This window comes from Lissotriton vulgaris, chromosome 6 (assembly GCF_964263255.1).
Source record: "Lissotriton vulgaris chromosome 6, aLisVul1.2, whole genome shotgun sequence".
Classification (NCBI taxonomy): Eukaryota; Metazoa; Chordata; class Amphibia; order Caudata; family Salamandridae; genus Lissotriton; species Lissotriton vulgaris.
Window position 1 is genome coordinate 959,651,709 of NC_141694.1, and position 15,710 is coordinate 959,667,418.

The window sequence follows — 15,710 nt, forward strand, 5'->3', positions numbered from 1 at the left end:
ATGACCAGTACACACTCCTCCTCCCCCCTCAGGTGCCATCATTGGTCCTGGTTAAAATCTGTGGAACCCTTGAACATCATGGAGAGTAGAACATTTTGAGTCATCATTGTTTTTTGAAGTGCTCTTTTGTTCAGCTGGGAAAGTGAAATATCTATCTGTATCTGCATTGGGTGAAGGAATTTGGGAGCATGCCACACTTGGGGACTTTCATGGCTGGCATAGGAGATCTAGGTACTCCTTTGCCATGCTGGACTCACAGCTTGGGGTTCAGTCATGCTTTGGTCCAGATTAGAGTGGAATTCCTTCTTCCAATGACCCATCCTTTGCAAATGTGTCAAGGGTCAACCTTCTTTCAAGCACTTATGCTATCACTGACACATTACCTCATCCTTTTCACATTCCTGGAACATTCCCACTAAAGGTTATTGAGACGACTCCTTACATTGCCATGCTGAAACTGGGGTCTACCTTGGGACTTTGAAGCTGAACTTTAAGTCTCTTTGCCCTTCTATTCTATGCCAACTGTGTCTGGGTAATCATGTACTTTTCCATGAGCCTCTTTCCCTTTGCCTCCAACATGTTGCTGAGGACTCGGTCTCTGTACAAACGAGGCAAGAACCCATCCCATATAATCCCCCAGTGGATCATTCACATCCCCCCATGCTCCCTGTACACCTGCATCAATCTCTCAAAGTAGCATGTACTGATACTTTCGGCTATTGAGAGGTTCAGAATATCTTGGCCAAATTCTTCTTCATAACTTTGCCATATTTGGTTTTGACTATGGGTGAAGGGGCATTTAATCCTGCCACCAGCAGATGCTCTTCTGTTGGCCAATCAACTACCCTCTTACATTCTGCCCACTGGTCCTTTTAGAACCCCCATCTCAAATAGTACATCCATATCTTCGCACAGAACCTTAGATATGGTCCCAATCTATTCAATTTATTTGTACCACTTATCAGGATTTTCTCTGAGTTTAGGAAGGAAGTTTGTAAAATGGAAAAGGCCTGATTGTGACCATGAGACATGTACATAAGCTCCTCTCTGTACTTCTCACAAAGAATACTCTTTTACTGCCCCTCCTACAGCTCCTTCCCCTTCTTCCTCCTTTGAACCCTCTCTCCATTGCTGCACCATGACCATCTCATTCCTGGACCACAACTCCTTAAACTTTTCAGTGCCACTCCATTCACTGAATTTCAATTTTAATTCCTTTACATGTGTCCTCAACCCCCTCAGATTCGACAGTTTTAGCTCCTTCTCACCCATTGTCAGCCGAGGATTCTTCCACAATTTCTTTTGCTGCGCTATGTCAATTCCACACTTCTCCGCCATCTTTTCCACTGGAGCATGCACCTCTCTTGCCACTCTCACTGCTCCATTGCTCATGTAGAGCAACTTGTTCTCACTGTAATGTCCTAAGTAGTCCACTCCCACAGTTACCTTAAAGATTTCTTCAAACACTTGTCATCAATTTTGTGGATTTGGCATAGGGTAGGAATGCACCATATTAATCCAATACGGTGCCTTCCTGTCCTTTTTTACTGCGTTAGCCCGATTATACAGCCTAGCATCAATGCAGTCACGCTTGCACCATGGTACCGGGATGCTGTGTTGTCGGCAGGATTGTTTTTGTGCTGGAAGGTGCACCTTCCTTCACAAAAACAATCCTGTGAGGCGTTTTACTTTTTCTATGTGTGCTGCAAAATGCTGCACACATAAATAGAATTATATGTAATATAAATATATATTCACCTTGTCACACCACACCTCAGGAGGCATAAGATTTTTAATGCATTACCAGGTTTACAAGTCCTTGTAAATCTAGGAATGCCTCAAAAGCCATGGTAGTTGCATGGGAAAACCCACCACAATGCCTATGAAACACCTCCTTTGGGCAGAGTAAATTGACACAGCGATTTGCTGAGCGTTGCTTTACTGAATATTTATGAGGTCACTTGAAGCTACGCATTGTGACTTTACATGGCTTCATACATCGGACTCAGAGCCTTGTGTTACGCATGTACCACTTTATGTGGTGCAAACATGACACAGGGCTCTCATAACCAGGCTCCTCTGTTTTTAGCTGGGCGACATTAAGTTGTTGAGGGGTTTGCAATGCACTTGTCGCATTAACGGGTGAAGCTGTACTAGTAGTCTGAGCTCCCATCCTGCTGCTAGCTAAGCCTCTCTTTGTGGGAACCCTACTGTCATTACTCTAGGCCTTGGTGCAGAGTCCTGAGTTATGCTTGATACAGGGTTACATGGTAGAGCACTGACAACTGTCCCAACCAGAGAGGCAATTACAGTGCTTGATGACGACATGTGCTTGCTGCGGTGGATATGGAGACCTGAACATTGGATCAGAAAGGGGCGTCTGTATAGTTTGTGGGTGGGCGAGGGTCTATAGAGGTTTTACTGCTTACAATTCTCACCGGGCAAGAGATATTTGGCAAGCTTTGGCCAAAGTAGGAATCCTGCTATTTCCATCATGGAAACGAGAATGAGAGAGACATTCGTGAATGGCCAGAAACATAGATATTTGTTAGCACTCACAGACATGCTCATATATTTCTACCCCTAGAGTGACATTTGCAGGTGCAAAGCACTCCTCACTCCTGGGGAGATCTCCACTCACCTAAATGGGCCAACGCCTGCCAGGAATCCCTCTGTGAATTCGTGGCAGGGGTAAAAACGGTAAATGTGACTGTAAACTTAGTTTTCGACAGATTTTGCCTTTGTAAATAAGCCCCTACAAGAATACTTTGAAGCATACGTAGAATAACACAGCAAGACAAGGGATCTCCTGTGAGCTCCTGCCCCACCTTTATAAATAAATTGAAGATAGTTCGCTTAGCGGCAGGAAATTAAATGGTACTGACACAGACCAAACGCTTTTGTAGTGTTTGGGTGGATGGCTCTCAAATGAAAACATTACGCATTGTAGATCTGTTTGGGAAATATTCTTCGGCAAATATATAACCAGCCAGCCATTTTGTATTGCATTCATTGCATGAGTGTGATGTAACTCGCATATTTTCTCTCGATGTATAGTTTCATGTGTGTTACTAAGAGCAAGCAATGGTCGCCGTCCTTTCTTCTGCACCAGTGGTACTGTTTAAATGCAACCAGTGAGCACTTTTCTGAAAGGCGGCTCCTTAACACACTCAAATACATTTCAAATGCTGACGCTCCTTCAATGCCGGCATCTCTGGAACCATTTAAAATTAGATGGTGTGCTTCACATCCTGCCCCTACTCCTGACCCTCCCTAGTAGTGGCAGACATTTTTGGATTTCCGCAAATGCCAGCTCATTTTTGATATCCTTTGATCAGGTCCCGACCACATGAGGCAGCTGTAAGGCGAGGTCAAGTGTGTGTCAGGGAAATACCTTTACAAAGAAGACAGTGATTGAAAAGGAAATAATTTTCACACACCAAGGGTTCCATGATTATCGTCTGAACTTGTATGTACCTGAGCAGCTGCATGTGTTCTTTCAGCAGGAAGACAGGGTGAATTATGGCTATTATTAGTACAAGACTTTACAAGTGCTGACATGAAAACTCACATCCACCATTTCAGTTTTTTGCCTTATCTCCTTACTTTTTGCCTTTCCTTGATTTCCTGTAATTTACTCTTTTAAAACTTACTAGTTCATGGAGCTCTGCCCCATATCGTTTAAATGTTCAGGGTATTTAAAGTTCCTGAATACCAAGCCTCTAAAATGCAGTTTATACTCTTTTGGTATCCCTTGCCTTTACCCAACTCTGGCTGTTTTGAGTGATGAGTAAAGATATGCAGTCTAGGGGTTATGCTGCCAAAATAGCATATGGATCTGGGTTCAAATACCCGCCATGACACCTGATTGAAAATGTTGACACTCAGGGAAAATCACTCAGGAGCAAAATTACTAAGATTTCCCTCAATGCAGGGCAGCAACTAAAGTTGCTGTGCTGCATTGCGAGAAACGGAGAGAGCAGAAATGTGCCATATCTACTAAGATATGGCGAACTTCTGCTCCCTCCTTGCTATGGTGCACTTGAGGATGCCTAGTCCCCTTGAACCATGGTACCATGGTACCAGGGTGTCTGTGTTATATTTGAGTGCAATTCCAGTTTTACCAGCCTTAGTATATCTGAGATTGCACCATAATCCAGGGGTGGATGCGTGGGATTGACCATGCTCCACCCATGGAAAGCCTCCCTGATGCAAAGTAACGCAAGGCAGCTCTATGCGCTTCATTGCGTTACCTTCATTGCGTTACTTTGTATATACCAAACCACGTAATTCACAGATAATGACCTGCGTTTCCTTGTGATGAGTTGGTACACACAAGGACTTTCTGGGCCCGTGTATATGCGAGCCTGAATATCTAATGCAAATCTGTAATTCAAAGATGCAAAAATGTACAGGGTACTGTGGTGCCCCTACTAACTTCTTTCTTACATGCCTAAACATTGTCACTTGTCTTTCTTTTGTTTTATACGAATTTCTGAGCAGTTCCACTAATCCACGAAAACCCTTGAATTAAGTAAATCGATCAATGTTGGATTCCTCCCAATGGATTCTTCAGGTGAGTTTGTTAAGCTCCCTGCATGCCCAACCTTTTCTTTCTTCCTCCGAAGGTCTCTCCGTATCAGGGTCCTTTGTCAAACGTGTGGCTCATTTCAAAATATCTAATTACTTACCATTCTGATCGCTTAAAGTGCATGCTGCATGTGTAGGCTGTAAAATGGCATATTGAATTGCTAGCTGATGACTGGAATGTATCTATAGCCTACCTCTTTAAAATGCTGGTGGAAAATGTGTGCCATCCATGTTTTACGAAGTATAAACTCTAAGCTTTTTATTTCTACAAGGGTTACTTAAAATGATAAAATCAGTAATTACATCTGGGTGTAAATGTATGCTTTGTCCTATGGATTATGCTGCATTAATCTTCAATTCTTAGAAGTTAGGTTGGCTACCTATCCAGAATAAATTAGGTTTTATTTGCAGATCTGCAAGGTTTCGAATACTGTCTTCTCAGAACTGTTCAACTCAAATAAATAAATACAGAAAGGGAAAAGGACGAATTCAGGCATAGTTTAGATTTGACCTGTTTATTTTGTCAGGTGTGTTTTTTTGCTGCTGGCTGAAAGCTATCTAATGTCTACTTTGCATATTTGTGGCTTTTAATTGTAGGTATGGTGCAAGCATATTTGCTGTCCTGTGCTTAGTTACAGTAACTGCCCCTTTTCTGGTTGTTTGGGCTACATTTGTTACATGTGCTGCTTCCAGCGTTTGTTAAGGAAACTTGGGCCGTTGGACAACCGCCTAGCGTTCTCCACCTGCAGACATCATAGGCAGGCCTGCCTTGCTTTATAGCTGCCCATCAAGCTCTTCACATTGCTCCTAGTCAAAACTTGTCATTGCATATTTTAAAATGTTCTCAGCACAGATACTGGTGTTTGTTATTCAACTGTAATAATGGATGGGAAGTACTGAAGGTGTGGCTTTCTGATTATGTTTTTTAACAACAACATAAGAGTGACTCAAAGGTGCTGTAATGATAATTCACCAAAGCAACCAAGACACAAAACAAGAAAGAAAAACAAAGGAAAAAAAAGTGAACCAGTGGTGTGCTGAATAAAGAAGAAAACCTTATTTCTTAAAAGAAGCCTCACTCACCAACCTAGTGGGGACATGCTTCATCATGGGGTTCCCACTGGGGGAACTGAGTGTCCCCCCCAGTGTGCTACAATGCCTGATTTACAGCGGAGCTGGTTTTTGTAATGGGATCGTGTATTGTGCTCAAGTGAAGGGAATGTGAACATTTAAAAGATAACAGCTGTACCCTAAATAATTTTATTAAATGGTCAGTTGGTATCATTAAAAACTTGTGAACAGACACTCAGTGGTCTAGTTATTTGAACCACTGTGTCCTTAGGAATTGTAGGTGGACATGTTTCAGCTGTTTATTGCTCTGTTCAGCTCAGCTTTCTTCAGGACCAAAACAGTTATCCCCGGTGGTCCACGCACACTAAGGCGTGGCCTATCCGTGAGGATATTTATGTGAAAAAGAAAAAACTCACAGTGTTACCCATGTGGGCAGTCCTAGGACTCCCCAGGGGCCAGAACCTGTGGAATGAGAAACCATGATATTAAATAACATCAAAACTGTCCCATATGATTAGGCAGAACAATGACCAGAAACCAACATCGTTCTTTTTACTCATTGTCGCCAAAAAATGAAAGAGGTTTCTACTTTACAACACCTTGTTCACATCAATGTGGTCGATTAGACGGATGTACGTTGTTCCAACGCATGTTGTAACAACGCATGCCTTTACCACGCAAGTGTTACAACGCAAGTCGTTACAACGACTTGCGTTGTAGTGCATGGATTTAGGAATCTTATAATTTTATATTCCAACACCAGTCCCCGTAACAGTAGGGAAGGTGTTGGAATATAAAATTGCAAGATTCCTTATCCCACCTTACCATCCAGCGCAAGTCGTAGTAACGACTTGCGTTGTAATAGCTGCGGGGTAAAGGCACTGCGGTGTAAAAACCGTGTCGTAAACGATGTTCCCCCGATTAGACTAAAGCCAAAGTTGCAATACAGTTGCCATTCGCACCCTATCCCTTATTAATAGGAAAATTAGCTAATTCCAAATATCCAATTAGGATTATATACACTTCTTGCGGCCGGCAGACTATCGACTTTGGTCTTGCCTCCAAAAAGGTTTAGTGCGAAAAGATGTCATGAAAATGACAAATTGTGCGTGCCCCAATTAAAATATTCTTATCTCTTTCCCCTCTGAAGAAGGAGACTTTTGATCATACATCCAATTAAAAACAGTACCGAAAATCAAGGCTCATTCACAGCACGAGTTTGTCGTGCATGCACCATGGGCTTGCGGAGGGGGTTATTCTTCATGTTGCTTCCAATCTATTAGGCAACAAAATTATCACGGTAAGAGCGCTGCCAACATAGCTGAGTAACAGTTAATGATGTGCCAAACCACCGACCGCCAAGGCGTCCCACTTACTTGGTTAGCAACTGCTTCCCGCCTGCAACCTTATCAGTACGCATCCGCAGCCCGAAGAACAACTGGTTGGGCCGAAATGCGTAAGTAAAAAATGTTCGTCCGTGTCACGTGACCGACGCGTGTCTGCGTCACTACGGAGCAGCTCTTAAATCTATAGTGACTCTTATGAACATGAAATAAGGGCTGCATTGTCAATATTTGTATTAGTGTTGTTAAAAACTACTAAATACAACTTGCATGGCCTGCATTTAAATTTAGTGTAAGAAAGTCAGCGTTGTATTAATAAAAACTATTTTCAAGGGCGTCTTGGAAAAAGATCTTATGAAAAGTTTTGCCATATAAATTACATAGCTATTAATCACCAAAAAGATAAGTACACCTGACCAAGTAATTACGTGTGTAAGGAGGGTCCAATCGACCTTACTTGATCAACATTCCCAAATCGGTAATGGGGACGTCTGTTTTTTTTGTAACAAAACTTTATTTAAAACTCTATTCAAAACACTCTCCCCAGAGCCAGTGGAAACAGGCTGATAAGATCGAAGGCAGACTATGACCAATATATAGTTTTAACTACTGGTACTTTGAAGTAAAGAGTAACCAGAAACGTAATGGTCATTGTTTCAACTCTTTTAACTTATTTTTTTGTAACAAAACTATATTTAAAACTCTATTCAGAAAAGCTCTCCCCAGAGCCAATGGAAACAGGTTGATAAGATCGAAGGCAGACTATGACCAATATATAGTTTTATCCAATGGTACTTTGAAGTAAAGCGTAACCAGAAACTTGATGGTCATTGTTTCTACTCATTTAACGTTTGCCTGTTTGCGCGTCCATGCACAGATTAGTACATACCTGCACATATTCTGCAAAGGCAAAGAATGGGTCCAGATTGTCGGCGGAGAACCATCATCAAACCATATACAATCACAGAGCTTATATGGGTCGGGGGTAATTAGCTACTTATCAAGAAAAGTTTTTCAGTGACACTATTAACGTTTCATCACTGTGCCCCAAGGGATATCATCATTTAGACCCGACAGATGGCTCGAAAGGCGGTAAATCCACCTCTGTTCTTTTTCGAACAAACTATTGTCAGGGCCCTGAAAAAGGTGTTCTATGACTGTCCATCTGATGTCATTCGGGGTGTGTTTCAGCTGTAAAAAGTGTGTTGTCAATTTAGTGTTACTCTTCTGGCATCGGATATTACTCCGATGCTCACAGATGCGGAGTTTAATCCGTCATTTCGTCATCGCTACATATCTCAGCCCACAGGGGCAGGTAAGTAAATAAACAACATTACAGGAGTTACAGCTTGTATGGTTACATTGTTGCCATTATTTTCCAGGTTCGAGGTCCAGTGTCTTAGTACTGGTTGTCAAGTGACAGACACTGCATCCACCACAAGGATAATGCCCATTGACCGGTGGTAGGCCCTAAGCATTCAGTATACTGGCTGTGTTCTCCTTTTGTTGTTTTCTTGGGCATGTGTGAACCAGCTAGTCCTTTAGGCTCCTTGCCCGTTTATAAGAAAACAAGGGCTTCTCCCAATCGTGATTGGTGCTTTTAAGTATTCTCCAGTGTTTGTTGATACACCGGCTTATAACATTGGACACTGAATTATACGTTGTTACACATGTTAGGGGCACCTCAGTAGATGCATCTTTGGGGCAATCTTCCAGCAAGGCATCCCTATGCTGGTTTCGTGCCCTCTTACAACTTTTGTGCTGCAAATGGTTAGGGTAACCTCTACGTTGTAACTTAGCAGTAAGATCCTGGGCTTGATCTTTACTATCCTTGAGTTCACTGCAATTCCGTCATATCCGTAGATATTGCCCAAAAGGGAGATTCTCCCTTAGTGATTGGGGGTTAAAGCTGGAATAATGCAGTAGGTTGTTCTTTGCCGTTGGTTTATAGTAGGTCGTAGTCTTTCTGATTATGTTTTCACGAACTGAATTTTGCTGGGCTATTTCAAAACTTGTTCATAGCTTGCATTGAGTCATTTTGGCAATATTTTGTATACAAATGGGCCCTATTACGATATCGGGTAGAGTTTCCTCCGCCCAACATCATCTCAGTCATGGGATCGACCAACACCTGGTCGGCGGTCCCGGACGAATAATTAGGATGTGACCGAACACTGTTTGGTCGCATTCCTATACGTTAAAATTGGAGCATGTATTCCAGCCAGAATGTATGCTCCCATTGTAAAATAGGAGGTGCAGTTCATCCTTGCACCCCATGGCAGGCACCGTGCCTGCCACAGGGTGCAGGGATCAACAGGGGGGCACCATAGGTGCCGCCTCGGTTCCAACCGGAGGCTGTGCACCCAAGGGGGCACTGCTTGGTGCCCCCAAAGTTGAGTTCCAACAGCCTTTCTGTGTTGGAAAGGCCGACACAGAAAGGCTGCCGAAACCTGACATCGTAATCCTAGGGGCAGAAAGAGCTGCCCTTGGGATTACTGGCTGCGTACCAACTGTCGGACCGGCTCTCTGAGTCCATCGGAACCCAATCAGAATGTTCGTTCAGATTCCTTTCCGTCCGCCACCATCATAATGAGGCGCTTGGACTGGAATCCGACTGGCATATTACAATGCAGTCGGAAGGGCTGTGATCGACGATCGGAGCTGTTTCCCACCGGATCGTAGTCAGGCCCTATTATGTCTTCAGCAGTCAGCCTTACGTGATGGCCATGGTGCTTGTTTGATGAAGTTAATACCTTGTGTTTTCCACTGTATACAGCTTAATCATATTACGCAGCCATGATGATGCTACCTATTTACATTTGCAATATCTTTCCCAAAGTGTCCTGCATATATAGATGTATTCGATTATGAACTATAAGGTCTCTGGGGATTTTATGAGCACTTTTGATTGGGGGAATGTTATGTTTGAAGAAAATGTATGTGATCTCACCAGCAATAATATTGGTTTTACATTTATGGAACTTTGAAGCAACCAGAGGACACATGCACACTGCCAACTTGTCAACCAATGCTAACAAAATAAACTGCACATTGTAGAAATAGTACCTAAAAATATAATAAAGCTGCAAAAATAGAAGACATAACCAATGGTGCAATCAGGATGCACAAGAAATATTTTGCTTAACATAATTAAGGAAGAATTGAGCAGTAACTTGAAGTCATTACTATGTATTGGGAAGTCCTGAGGACACAGAGGCCACTAATAGGATTGGTTTGTGAACGCCGCTTTAAGCTCATGGATTTCTGTTACTGCTGGTAAGGGCCATTGATCCTGATTTTGAGGACAGCATTCATTGTGAATCAGTCGAAAGAATGGTGTTATCTACAGCCACACCAGTATCGACTGAACTGCTCATTTGGAGTTCCATTGAAGATGTACATTTAGCTAGCAAAGCCCCCTGTGACGTCTCTCTATGTTTCACAAAAGTAACATTTACAGAAATAGTGGTGATTCAACAACCAAATTAAAGGTGGCAAGTTTGTCACCATGTCTGGTGATCTTCAGTGAAAGACAGGCATGGATAGCGTGGCGGATTATCCTGGCAAGATAAATACACTCGGTTTTCATGTTTGTTTTAATGTGTGTGCATTTTTATTGTGTTGACACAATTATATATTAATGTAAAATGTTGAATAACTGATGTGAGTTTTATGGGGGTGTACCCGAAATTAACTTTATAAATGTGAAATGTTCAGTGTCCCGATCCAGAAGGAAACAACCGTACCATGTGACTAGATATGTAGTACTGACAATATAATCGTACTTCAGGTGTACACTTCTTATGGTCACAGTTCGTAGCCAAAATGTCACTTTCTACCACTGGAATTGACAGATGTGCCTCCAGGGTCACAATGACCTAAAGTGTTTCTTTCCATGACAGAGAATGTTTGTTTGATGGAGAAACCTATGTTACTGTGTTGATGAATTCAAAATATAATGGAATTGCCAACATCACGGCAAAGAATACAAATTTACTATTTTGCTGGACATGGATTCCACTGGTAAATCTCTAAATCTGCCTGTTGGTTTGTGAGTTCATTCTGCCTAATCTGTGTTATGTGGGGGGCATTTTTGGTGGTCGGCTTTTTTTTTAAAGTAGCTGAGAGCTATGTTTTCAAACAAATGGCAATCCATTATATTCTATATTATTAAATGAACAGGGTACAAGAAGTACATTTGCACAGATCAGATATGATTATCAATATCTCCAACACTTAATCTTACACCTCGTTTTATAGATCTTTTCAAGATATCTGTTAAGTCATTTCGTATTAAGTCTATTATGGCAACATCGGCGTGCCTCCCTGTGATGACTTACTGCTTTAGGATGTCCAGGATCGAAGAATTTTTTACAGCTGTAAGGAAACATATTTTACATGATGCACACGAATTAGCTATTAGAAAAACAAATGGTGATTTCTACTCCAGACTAGAGCTTTTCCTCAGGGTCTGCGTGTGGTCTGTGCTAGTGACCATGTTGTGATCTATGGATTGATGAAGCAGGCACAATGCACCTTTCCCAATGGTATGTTCTTCCAGGGAGTTCATGCTGCTGTTGTGCATATGACATTGAGCCCAGTACTCACCCCCCTCTGGGCCTTTTCAGATGCTGGCTGAGTTGGTGGCTTCTCTTCTCACCTGACATGGCCTCGCTGGAGAACATTTCCATATTTAATGAAGCTACTCTGCACTCTTCTTTGCATTTTTGAAAGAGATCAAACACGTGGGTGATCAAGAGCTTTTCATAGGTTTATGAATTTGCATTTGTGACACCCTTAACTTAACTGGACAGGACTTGAGCTAGACTAGGCCAGACTGAATCAAAGTGGGGAGTCCTCTAGTAGCCCTCTAGCGGCTTGAGGGTGGGATGGTGCAGTGGCATACTCAGGCCTGCCTCAGACTGTTTACCCTCTGCTCTAGTCCGCCACAGCCTCACCGCTGCCTTCACCTCCTCTCCGTAATATGGGCCAGCTGGTGTAGTCCCTCCAAGACTCCTGCAAGCTTTCTGCCATTGCCCAGCAAGTCTTGTGGCCTCCACCTTCCATTCTTTATTGGCTGCACAGCACCACAACTGGAGCTGGGACAGGGCCCATAGTCGATATCAAGCCCAAAAAGCATTTGCAATGCAATAGGTCTCGCATTTGTCAGAGATATGTTATGTTATACGGTAATTGTAGAGCACAGTTTTTACTCCGAGGAGCGTCAAGGCGCTAAGCCGATCACAAACAGACAGGGTGAATAGGGTTTCTGACCGGATGAAACGTAGCTGATTGGGCAGTTGGTTCCAGGCCTTAGTCCCTATCACTGCAAATGATTTCCCCCCATTTGAGACATATCTGAAAACTGGGCGTTTTAGTAGGTTAGTGTTGGACAATTTGAGGGTACGGCATGGCACATAACGTGCAGACCTAGGCCAAAGGTAGTGAGGGCCTGAGGAATGAAAGATTTTAAAGGAGTTAGATCTATTGGCATTGTAAGTGACAGTGTCTTTGTCTGTATATGAAATCAGTAGTCGCATATGTTGCAACAAATAAATTGAAATACTATGGTAGAATGTAAGTCACAGAAATAGGTCTAACATATTATAAACGTGCAGTGATTGTGACTCGCAGGAATTAATGTATTCACTGCACACTTCTAGAGGTGTGCATGTAGTTTGTATTTTCATCATTATCATATTCACTCACGAGTATTAATTCACGTTAGTGACCTTGTCAGTAGAGATGGACGCACAAATTATTGCAGCTGGTTATGTTATACACAAGCCCGGCAATGTCACAGACCATCGTAGTAAAAATATAGCAATGAAAATATGTATTTCCAAAAAATAAACTGTATGTGCCTTTATCCTAAATGCCTAAGACAGTGGTTCCCAAACTTCTTTGACCTGTGGCTCCCTTGACCTAATCAGCAGTTTGCCGTGGCTCCCAACATTTTTTTACCACGCCCCTTTAAGAGACCCCCCGCACACCCACAGCCCCCATCTGGATCCAACTTAAAACACTGGTTAAACCCCTCCATTCGTACAAAGAGGCCTCTGGTGTTCATGCCACTATCACCATGTCGCAGAACAATGTCGAATGTGTACATCAGTTTTCATTTCTGACTTTTGTTTATTGAGTTAATTCACCTTCCAGGTTCTCTGTATTCCTGGCTTTATTTCGAGGAGCTGAGGCAATCTGCCCTTTCTCCTGCCCTTCAGGTGCCACGGCAGGGGCATAACGTTTAATAGTGCAGCCGGGGCAGGGGCACCAGGGCCCAGAGATCTGAGGGACCCACTGCTTTCCGACCCCAACTGTAGGTGCTCTTTAACTGCCAACCCAGGGTATCAGGACCGTTTTCCGTGCTTGAGCTAGGGCCCACAGCAGTTTTCTACAATCTCAAAGACCACAGGCCCATCACTACAGTGTGGCCTTTTAGAACTTTAATCTAATTCTCAAACGAATCCATGAATAGCCCCTCGAGAGGCGACCTTTTACAATTCCAGTAACCGGCGTTTGTTTCTAGAACACCATCATGGTTGATTGACTGTCGGTTGCTGCCCCCCTACCTCCCTACCACCGTGGACAGACTCTGTAGCTTCTGGAAACCATGTTTCTGACAAATATAAATATAACTCCTGCAGCTTGAATTGCCTGGCCTGACACCTGTGCCATCAAATTCCTGCAGGCTGTATCACTCCAGCATGACCCCTGCAGGCTTCTAACTCCTGCAGCTCGGCACGCCCAGCCTGGACCCTGGGTACTGTGGAACCAGCAGCCACGCCCCTGGCCACTCTGGAGCCCGCAGACAGGCCCCTGCACCCTTCTAAACCCTGGCCACTGTGGCCTAGAGTAGTCAGCCTTCTGCCTTTAAACCTTGCAATGTACACTCAGCTTGACCCCAACCTCGTAATCCTGCCATTCACTTACATTTCTTTGTGCTCTTGAAATTCAAGAACACAACGGCGACCTCTCAGCCAAATAAACATCAACGCACTTTCTGCCTCACAGTCACACTTGCAGCTTTGTACAGCTATAAATCACAAGTGCCGCCATTACCCACTGATACTGTCGCCCAGTCTTCTCTCGCTCTGAAATGAGAACCTTTCACACTGCACGCAGATTTTGCCGGCAGTTACCTGACCAACACAACGCTCGACCAGCCTGTTACATGCACTCCCCCACCAGCACTGCGTTTTCACACATACCTACCAGGCGCGCAAAACCCATTCAGGCACATGCATAAATATTGCATTTTGCGATTCCTTATTTGCGAAAAATAAGGAATCGCAATTAAGGAATTGCAAAATGCAATGCATCAAGAAATTGCTAAAAAAATTGCGATTTCTTAATATTTCTTAATTGCGACTCGCAAATTGCGAATCGCAATTAAGGAATACCTCCCCATTCATTCCTATGGGCTTAGAGGCCCATAGGAATGAATGGGAAGACATTCTCAATTTGCGATTCGCAATTAGCGAATCGCAAATTGAGAATGCGATATCAAGCGTGCAGGGGTGTCCAAAGGACACCCTGTTGTACCCCTGAAATCAATCTGTGCACATATGTTGTGCACACACATGCCCTTAGGGCATGTGTGTGCACAACATGAAACTTTGAAAAATGCATAAAAGTGAATTTTTCAAAGTTTTCGCGAATTACCATGAGGTTCAACCTCATGGTAATTTGCTCCCCCTAATTGCGAAATCGCAATTTTTTAAAGTTTCATGCATTGCATTTAAGGAATTGCAAAAAGCGATTCCAATTGCGAGGGCCTTCATCCTTCATGCATTCCAAAAGCAGATTTTGCGATCGCAAACGGACGATTTTTGCGATTCGCACCGTTTGCGATCGCAAAATCCTTTGATGCATTTGCCTGTTAGTACTCAAAGGGCTTCAACCCCCTCCCCCCCTCATGAGTGGCAGCCCTGGATGAGACAGCTTCCCGGGCACACACACAGCTGCACCTGAGCACTTCACAGTTCTTTAAAGACCACTTGCTGTTGTTTTACCCCTTCAAAGAGCCCCTGCAGCTCCACTCTGCCTGTTGCTTAAAGATTCAGCCCCCCCCGAAAATTTTGATTAGCCCTCCCCCCGAAATTTGGCTCTAGTTGCGCCTCTGATACCCACTCACTCCCTGCCCATTACTCGCTAGCATGCAATTTCTCACATCCTGCGTGCTGTGGTGCTCCTGGCACCTCATTACAGCACACCAGGGTGCCGCGGCGCACAGTTTGGGAACTACTGGCCTAAGAGATCAGCATCCTGTGCACATTGAACAGAGAGCTGAATAAGAAACATGGAATTGTTATGTTATGTTATGTTAGTTACATTTTTAATGCGCACAGCTGCTCCAGCGAAGGAGCGTCCTGGCGCAGGGAAAGGTAGACACAACATAACACTAAATCCAGCAACAAAAAGCAGAACACTTAAAACAAGGAACATTTAAAACAAGAATGTTTTCAGGGCCCTACGAAAGGATATTAAATCATCCAAGAGGCGGATTTCCAAGGGGAGCGCATTCCAGAGAGTTGCAGCTTTCACTCGGAAGGAGCGACCCCCCATCCGACTAAGTCTGAAACGGGGGACAACCACCAAGGATTGTCCAAGGGATCGGAGTGAGCGAGTAGGAACATAGGGAGAGAGCAGTTTGTTAAGTATCACAGGTGCCGACTCTCGAAGAATTTTGAAAACCAGGCAAAG